Raw genomic sequence first — 9535 nt, forward strand, 5'->3', positions numbered from 1 at the left:
GTCTCGAAAAAACTGATTCGGCGCCCGCGCAGCCGTCATAAGGCGGACCCACAAGTTAATGTCCTTGTGGTCCCACCTTAAATCCGGCCGCATCGCCATCCTCTGCCTAAATTGTTCATCGTAGCGCAGCCAAGCTGTGCCCCCATAAACCCTGTAGGCCTCCCCAATAGAGTCCTGGTACCCAAAAAGCGCCGCCCCGCATTCCAGCTTCTTAGTGCTAATCACACTAGCTAGAATGCCGAAAGCCTGCAGCCAATTTGAGAAAGTACGCGGGATGAGACGATACCTACGTTTTTCTTCGTCCCCTTTCTTGTAGTCGTCCGGTTTCACCCTGTCCAGGTTAAACTTCTCCAGGGGCAACAGTGAAAAAATCTCGACATACTCACCCTTCCCTATTTTCTCGCGTACCTCAGTCTTCAAGTGTGTCCCCAGCGGCCCCTCAAAACATATGTACATTTCGCACTTGGCCGCGTCGTCCAGCCTGACCAAGTCCTGCCTTTCAACCGGGGCCTTGTCGGCCTCTTCCCCCTTCTTCTTTTCCCCTTCCGCCGCCGCGGCCGCGGGGGCGGGGGGGGTGACACTAACGGACGCCGCGAGCTGAACCCCCCCAGTGTCCGCCATCCCCCGTGCCAGCCGAAACTACCACCAGTCTGCGGGGCCCCCCACGCACCCACGGGGTTAACTCACCCCCCCCTGTTCGAAACGGGACACCAGCTCCTTGATCCCCTCTAAGAAACCCTTAAATCCAGCCTCCTCCCCCCTACGGCCCTGTCGGTCGCTGTCTGGCTACCACTGACCCCCCCTTCTCTGACCACAGCAGTGCATGGGAAATGAAGAAGACTTACAGGGTTGCCTGGGGGGTGGCGCCCCAGCCGAACGTCCAGACTCCACCGCCGCTGCGATCGCCGCGTTGGAAAACCTTCCTCCTCAGATCCGATAGTTCCCCTTCCGACCTGTCAGCACCCGGATCGACCTCCACAGATGAAAACCCCCCAGGGGGAAGGATCCCTGGAGGGGTAAGGTCCAGCCGCATCCAGACCCCTCCTCCTCGCGGCGGACCCGCCGAACGATTTCGCCGCCGACTTTCCCGCTCGGGGGGGGGCTTACTCCAGCCCTGCTGGCCTCACTCCTGGACGCCGACCCTCTGGACGTCCTTCCATCCGGCTAGGAGACCCGGCCGCCGAGGTGCTAGGCCCGCGGTCCGCGGCCCTGGATTCATCCTGCCGAGGCCCCTCCCCGCGACAGGCCGCATGGTGAGAGGGGCCCCGCGCGCTCCGGATCCAACCGGCGAACGGGCGAATCGGCCGACCCAGAGCTCCTGGAGCGGCCGCCCGTGGAGCCACGCGGATGCTGGGGGATTCCGTCCGGTAACCCCCCCAGCGGGAGCGTTGCGGCGCTTGGCGGGGGGGCCCGACGGGGCCCGAGTAGCGGGATTCCCTGGACGCGTGGCTCTTGGGGAGAGGTCAGGGGAAAAGCGCTCAGGCGGCTTGGACCGCCTAGCTCGCGCTGACTCTCTCCCCCTTGTCTGCGGACCCACCGCAGGTGGATCCATAATAGGCCCCAGGTTCTCCTGAACCCAGTCTCGCCCCCTGGAAGAGGCTTCGGCCCTGAGCTCCTCTAGCAGCTCCTGGATGCGGGACATGCTGGAAAATCACTAGGGGAAGTGTTTACAGCAATGGGCGGGCTCTTTTCTTTTTATATCGCCCTCCCTGCCCCTCCCCTGTTATCACGGCCAGTCCCCTGCCGTCTCTCTTTCCTTCCCAGTTTAAACCCCCGTCATGCCCGCCCTCCGCCTATGGCATTCTTTTTCTTTGGCTCCGGGCTTTTCTGGAGAGGTGAGGAGGATTCTGGGACATTATCCAGTAACAGACAAGGGGTGTGTCTGGGTGGTGACTGTATCATTGTGTGTGTCAGGTTCCTATAAGGTGTCAGGATGTCACTGTCTATTTCTCCATGGAGGAGTGGGAGTATTTAGAAGGACACAAGGATCTCTACAAGGACGTCATGATGGACAATCAGCCGCCCCTCACATCACCGGGTAAGAGGAGACTTTATTGTAAAGGAGAGAGCAGTACGGGGGCTCCACCTAGATCCCCCATCATCTGATAAACACATAGAAACAATGTATTCAGTCAGTGTGTGTGTTTCCTACAGATGGGTCCAGTAATGGGAACTAGTGTTGAGCAGAATATGCCATATTCGATTTCGCGATATATCTCGAATATATATTCGAATATTCGAGATATATTCGCTAAATTCGAATATTCGTGATATTTTATCGAAATTAAATGATTGCGATTTTTCGCTATTGCGAATGCGAAAATAATTGCGATTTTTTGATAACTGCGGTAGGAGCACTCTGATTGGCTCAGAATATTCGTGATATTTTATCGAAATATCGCAACATGCGAATGCGATATTTATTGCGCAATTTCGAGAAATGCTGGAGGAGCGCTCTGATTGGCTCAGAATATTCGTGATATTTTGAAATATCGCAACATGCGAATGCGATATTTATTGCGCAATTTCGACAAATGCTGTAGGAGCACTCTGATTGGCTCAGAATATTCGTGATATTTTACAATACAAAATAATTGCGAATATTCGGCAAATGCGGAAGGAGCACTCTGATTGGCTCAGAATATTCTTGATATTTTACAATACAAAATAATTGCGAATATTCGGCAAATGCGGAAGGAGCACTCTGATTGGCTCAGAATATTCGTGATATTTTACAATAGAAAATAAAAAGTGTTTTGCATTGGTGGTGATTCTTTACTCTATCCATCTGTCACAGCCGTTTGTCAATCAAACACCTTGAAGATTGAACACGTTCATGCTGCATGCTTTGGACTTTTTTTCACTTCACATATCAAAGACATTTTTATGAAAGATTATTTTTCTATTATTGGGACTATATTTCTTTATATATTTGTTTCACTGTGTATTTCACAAGTTATTTGCGCTTGCTTATTTTATAATTTGCCCACATGTCTTGTCACTAGACATATTTTTTATTCTTGTAGAGCGACTCCATTTTCTGTCTTGTATTAATTTATGTTGTATAACATTTTTGAGTTGCGGCTGTATTCTCCCCTTTTTTAAGGTATGCGCAATTTTTTCCTTCTTACAAAAAAAAATAATATCAAACATACAAATATTCATAACATACACATACACAAAGCCCCCCCCCTTTTGCATCAGAGACAATCAGAGTTCTCCTACCACAGTTATCGAAAATTCACAATCATTTTCGCATTCGCAATAGCGAAAAATCGCAATTTTTTTTTTTTTCAATTTGGCAACATAAAAGGATCTCCTCAGCTTAGCTACTCGGCCCAGGGTCTCTAATCATACCAGCAATGCTTTTAGACGTCGATAGGATGTGATCTGTTTTAAAAATCAAATTGAAAAAATGCGAATATTCGGAATTGCGAATATTCACCGCGAAATTCGAAATATAGCGCGATTTCTCGAATATGCTATATTCGAGTCGAATATTCGCAATGCGAATATTCGTGAGCAACACTAATGGGAACCCACCAGAGAGATGTCCCCGTCCTCTGTATTCCCGGGATTCCACACAGGAAGGTCACACCATCCCCCACCATCATCAGGTAGATGAGGAACAATCACTGATGGTATCATTAGGATCTGTACATTATCTGCATTGTTACCATTGATGTCATTTTTATTCTATATTCAGAGTGGAAACCTGAGAGATCCTAAAGTTGAGGTTAAAGAAGAGATAAAAGAGGAGGATGATGAGGATGGGGTGATGAAGGAAGGTCACACCACCCCCCACCATCATCAGGTAGATGAGGAACAATTATTGGTGGTTATGATTTATACACAAACATGTTTATTATAATGAATGTTTTATTCTATATTCAGAGTGGAAACCTCGGGGATGATAATATTGATATTAAAGAAGAGTATAAAGAGGAGCATGAGGAGTATGGAGGGATGGAGGAGTTTTCAGAAGGACACAAGGATATGATGGAGCCACCTAATACCAGGAACCCACCAGAGAGATGTCCCCGTCCTCTGTATTCCCGGGATTCCACACAGGAAGGTCACACCATCCCCCACTGTTACAAGGTTGGTGGGGCGGAGCATCTAGAACATGGACTGGTGGAGATGATGTGTGGATTTTGTATGTAAGTTTATATCTTACAGATGATATTCTCTCTCATTCTCTTGGTTAGAGTGGAGATCCAATCGATATAGAATTTGAGGTGAAATCAGAAGAAGAAGAAGAGACGTATGTGAGGGATGATCAGCAGTCTATGGAGGAGGATGGAATAACGGGGACATTTATAGAGGAGGACACTCCTACAGAGATCAGCACAGGTGGGTCATTAACACTAAATCCATTCCTCCACCCATACTGCTCACTGATTGGTCCAGAGTAGGGCGGGGACTGGGTGATATCAGCCTGTAATCCCCTGGTCACTTTCCTGAGCTGTGTTCCCCGTCCTGTATTCCTGTATTTCTCTCGGATAATCTTCCTTCTCTGTGCTGCAGACACAATTTATGTCTCTAGACTGGATTTATGGAGATTCTGGGGATCAGCTGGCAGCAAAATGTTGATTTTCACCATAGGGTTTGCTTGACCTAGACACCTGGGGTATGTACCTTGGGTCTTCTGTCCCATGCCCGGGTCTGGTGAGATCTCTGACAGAACAATTCTCCCGGGTTACTTGTTCTGTTATTTGCTGGCTGTGCCGGGTGGAGGGATATGTCTGTATAGTCTCAGACCCAAGTCACTGAGTGCAGTCTCAGGAGGTGGGAGGCAGCGGTGTTGGACCTCTGCAACTTGTCTCCAGTAATCATTTCATCCGCCACTGATTACTGAACACCAATATTATGAGTCCTGACCCCTGCACTATATACTCTATGTTGTACATTACATACTCCTGAACCCTGCACTATATACTCTATGTTGTACATTACATACTCCTGAACCCTGCACTATATACTCTGTTGTACATTACATACTCCTGACTCCTGCACTATATAATCTATTGTATGTAACGAGGTCCCGGGCACCCTGAGGACTAATGATGACCTCCAGAGTTAGAGACAGCTGACATCCTTCTTTGTAGAGTGGGTTACGAGGCATGGTGGGTGTAATGCAAGATTGAAAGATAGGCACCAGTCATGTTTTGAATGCAAACAAGAGATTTATTGTCTCTGAACAAGAACGGTTGGAGATCCGGTTTAGGGCCAGGACACATTTGAGTAGATGCAATGACAATTGGCAGACTCCGAGACTTCTATAGGTAGACTGCTATACAGTGGAAGGCCTCCAGCCGGACACCACTTCTGTATAGGTAGGACCGCCGTCTCCTATGGTAACAAATCTTGTTACAGTCACTAACGCTAGTTCTACATAACTCTTGGTGACACAGAATAGTTCTCTTCTTCTCACACAGTCTCTCACTGCAGATCTTCTCTCCCTGAGCTCCCGGTCTCTCACTAGTAGGGATGAGATTTATGTTCGGGTTGAACATGAGTTCCACCCTAACATTGGCTGTTCGCCCGTTCATCGAAAAACAAACATTATGGGGCGTTCGCACCATATACGAGCGCCGCGTCACGCACCATAATGCACCGCGAGACTGCAGTGCATTGCTGTATGATGATTGGCCAAAGCATGCACTATGACCAGCATACTTTGGCCAATCCCAGCACAGTCATTCAAAGAGAGCCATAATTGGCCAAAGCAGGCTGCCTTTGGCCAATTATGGCTCAGGGGGACTAAGTCCACGCCCCACCTGCACATCGGCCCTGTGTAGTGTGTTGTTGGCGTGGACAGAGACAGAGTGTCATTTAGATTGAGCAGGCCAGTGATTCAGTTAGCTGCAGTGCATTTAATATATATATATATATACACACACACACACACACAGTCTCCTACATATATATATATATATATATATTGTAAGCTGGGGGATAGGTAGCAGGTACAAACACTCCCTGGGATGAGCAGGCACAGATACCAAGTCCATAATAAAAGTGACAAACAGTGGGGTGTTTATTGGTACTATATACAAAGTATTTTTACAAGTGCTGTACAGTGTGCAGAAAAACAAAACAAAAGTAATTAAACAAAAGCCTATCCGTGTCCCGGCTCTAACTATACAATATGGACGCCCTCACTACCAGGCTGAACAAACCTACAGCTTGTCAGCCTCCACATCGATTGCTTAACAGTTTTGTTTACCAACCTTCTTGCTCTCACAGACCAACTCTATCTGTGTGTCCCAGGGCAGAGCAAAGGCTGTCTGCTCAGGTGAGCTTAAATTGGCCTGGGGGAGAGGGCCAACACCTGTACTGGATCAGAGATCCCTGAACGTATAAGAGAGGAGCCTGGGAGAGGTGTAAACCCCGAACAGGACTTTTCCAGGCTCTCTCTGGGACGCTCTGCTACACATCCTCCCCCCTTGTTTCAACCCCAGGGTTGGAACACCTGTAGCCCAACAGGAGTGAACACGGGACAGGGCATCTACATTCCCCATCTCCACACCTGGCCTGTGTTTTACCGTGAAGGAGTAATCCTGTAGGGCCAAAAACCACCGGTTCACCCGTCTATTCGTCTCCTTCTTTTGGGCCTTCCATTTCAGGGGAGCATGGTCAGTTATCAACTCAAACTGGCGCCCCAACAAGTAGTACCTGAGTGCATCCACGGCCCACTTTATGGCTAAACACTCCTTTTCAATGACTGCATATTTTTTCTCATGGTCATTAAGCTTTCTGCTTAGGTACACGACAGGGTGCTCTTCCCCATTGTGTACCTGTCACAGTACTGCCCCGACACCTACATCAGAGGCATCCGTTTGAACCAAAAAGTCTTTGGTGAAATCGGGGGAGTATAGCACTGGCTGTGCACAAAGAGCCTTCTTCAGGACTTGGAAAGATTCTTCCGCTACTGGGGACCATTTCACCATTACGGAGTCTTTCCCTTTCGTAAGGTCTGTCAGTGGGGCAGCTATAGTTGCAAAATTTGGGATAAACCTTCTATAATACCCCGCAATGCCAAGAAAAACCCTGACCTGCTTTTTATTTGAAGGACGTGGCCACTCCTGGATGGCTTCTATTTTATTCACCTGGGGCTTTATGACACCACGGCCAATAGTGTAGCCAAAATACTTGGCTTCCTCTAGACCGATGCCACATTTTTTGGGATTTGCCGTAAATTCTTTGTTGAAGAGGGAATCAAGGACAGCCTGGACACGGGGCAAGTGAGACTCCCAGTCAGTGCTATGTACCACTATGTCATCTAGATAGGCTGCTGCATACTGTCGATGAGGCCTTAGGGTCCTGTCCATAGCCCTCTGAAACGTTGCAGGGGCATTTTGCAACCCAAAAGGCATCCTCTTATATTGAAAGGATCCCTCCAGGGTTACAAATGCAGTCTTCTCTTTGGCGCTAGCAGTCAGGGGTATTTGCCAATACCCTTTTGTCAAGTCCAAAGTGGTCAGATAGCGAGCTTTGCCAAGTCGGTCTATAAGTTCGTCTACTCTGGGCATTGGGTACGTGTCAAACTTTGTCACTGCATTACGCTTCCTAAAGTCATTGCAGAACCTCCAAGTGCCATCCGGTTTTGGGACTAACACGATGGGGCTAGACCAGTCACTATTAGATTCCTCAATGACATCTAGCTCCAACATCCTTCTAACTTCATCACTGATGTCCTTTCCTCGCTTCAGGAATTTGGTACGGCTTGAGCTTGACACAGACCCCTGGTTCAGTAACAATATCATGCTGAACTGCTGAGGTCGTGCCAGGCAACTCTGAAAACTTCTCTCTATTCCTTATCAGGAACTCTCTAGCTTCCTGTTTTTGGGAATATGACAGGGTGTCTGGAATCGTGACCTCAGGGATCAGAGGGGACTCATTACCTTTAGGCGTTACAGGGAGGGACCTCGCAGTCAATGCCAGTCTATCCTTCCAGGGCTTTAACAGATTTATGTGGTAAATTTGTTCGGGCTTCCTTCTACCTGGTTGATACACCTTGTAATTGACCTCCCCAACTTTTTCAATTACTTCAAAGGGACCCTGCCACTTAGCCAGGAACTTGCTCTCAACAGTGGGGACCAATACGAGGACCCTGTCACCAGGTGAGAAAACACGGAGTTGGGCCCCCCTGTTGTATATTCTCTGTTGGGCTGCTTGGGCCTGCAGTAAGTGTTCCTTTACCACCGGCATGATTGCTGCAATCCTCTCCTGCATTTGAGCGATATGCTCAATGACACTTTTGTGGGGTGTCTGTTCCCCCTCCCAAGTTCCTTTGGCTATGTCTAAGAGTCCCCGAGGGTGTCTCCCATAAAGCAGCTCAAATGGAGAGTACCCCGCAGAGGACTGGGGAACCTCCCTGATGGCGAACATCAAGTACGGTATCAGGAAGTCCCAGTTTCTCCCATCCTTGTCCACAACCTTCTTTAACATACTCTTTAATGTCTTATTGAAGCATTCCACCAAGCCATCCATTTGAGGATGATACACAGAGGTTCGCAACTGCGTCACCTTAAATAACTTGCACAGCTCCCTAGTCATTCGTGACATAAACGGGGTACCCTGGTCTGTAAGGATTTCTTTAGGGATGCCAACCCGACTGAACACCATAAACAGCTCTTTGCAATGTTTTTAGCAGACGCGGCGCGTAATGGAACGGCCTCAGGGTAACGGGTAGCGTAATCCATAATCACGAGGATATGCTGATGACCACGGGCAGATTTGGGGAGCGGACCCACAAGGTCCATGGCAATCCTTTCAAAGGGAGCTTCAATAATGGGCAAGGGCACTAAAGGACTTCGGAAATGGGGCTGCGGGGCTGACATCTGACACACAGGACAGGATTGACAATAATTCTCAATATTTTTCTGTATCCCAGGCCAGTAAAACCTGCGCAACACTCTTTCAGTGGTTTTCTCAACCCCTAAATGGCCTCCTAGCAAGTGCCTATGAGCAAGTTCCAACACCACCCGCCTATATGGCTTAGGGACCACCAACTGCTCAACCACTTCATCATTCATTTTACATACACGATACAGTAAATCCTCATTGCTGCAGAAATAAGGAAATCAGGGCCTGTCCCCTGGTTCAACAGGTACATCATTAATCACCATTACATTTTCCCAGGTCCTGGTGAGGGTAGGGTCTTTTCTCTGCTCAGTACCAACATTTTCCTTGTGCACATTAAGGTCAGCAAACTCCAACGTAGGCTCAGAGTCAGCAGATGGCTGTCCGGCTCTACTGGTTGTGAGGACTTCCTCAGGCTCCTCCAGCTCTCCTGCCATAACTGAGAAAGGAAAGCTCGGAGAGCCCCGAGATGAGTCCCCTGAACCCACAATATCAGAAGTAGCCAGGAGTTCTGGCTCTACGACTGATTCAGGTACTGCGATCGGGTCGGGACGATCCCACAGTTCCCAAAACGTAGGAAAGTCCCTACCAATGATGGCCTCATGCACCAAGTGGGGCACAAGTCCGACCGCATGGGACACCGTACCTAAGCCAGTTTTAAACTGAA

The sequence above is a fragment of the Rana temporaria genome (genome assembly GCF_905171775.1).
Source record: "Rana temporaria chromosome 4 unlocalized genomic scaffold, aRanTem1.1 chr4b, whole genome shotgun sequence".
NCBI lineage: Eukaryota > Metazoa > Chordata > Amphibia > Anura > Ranidae > Rana > Rana temporaria.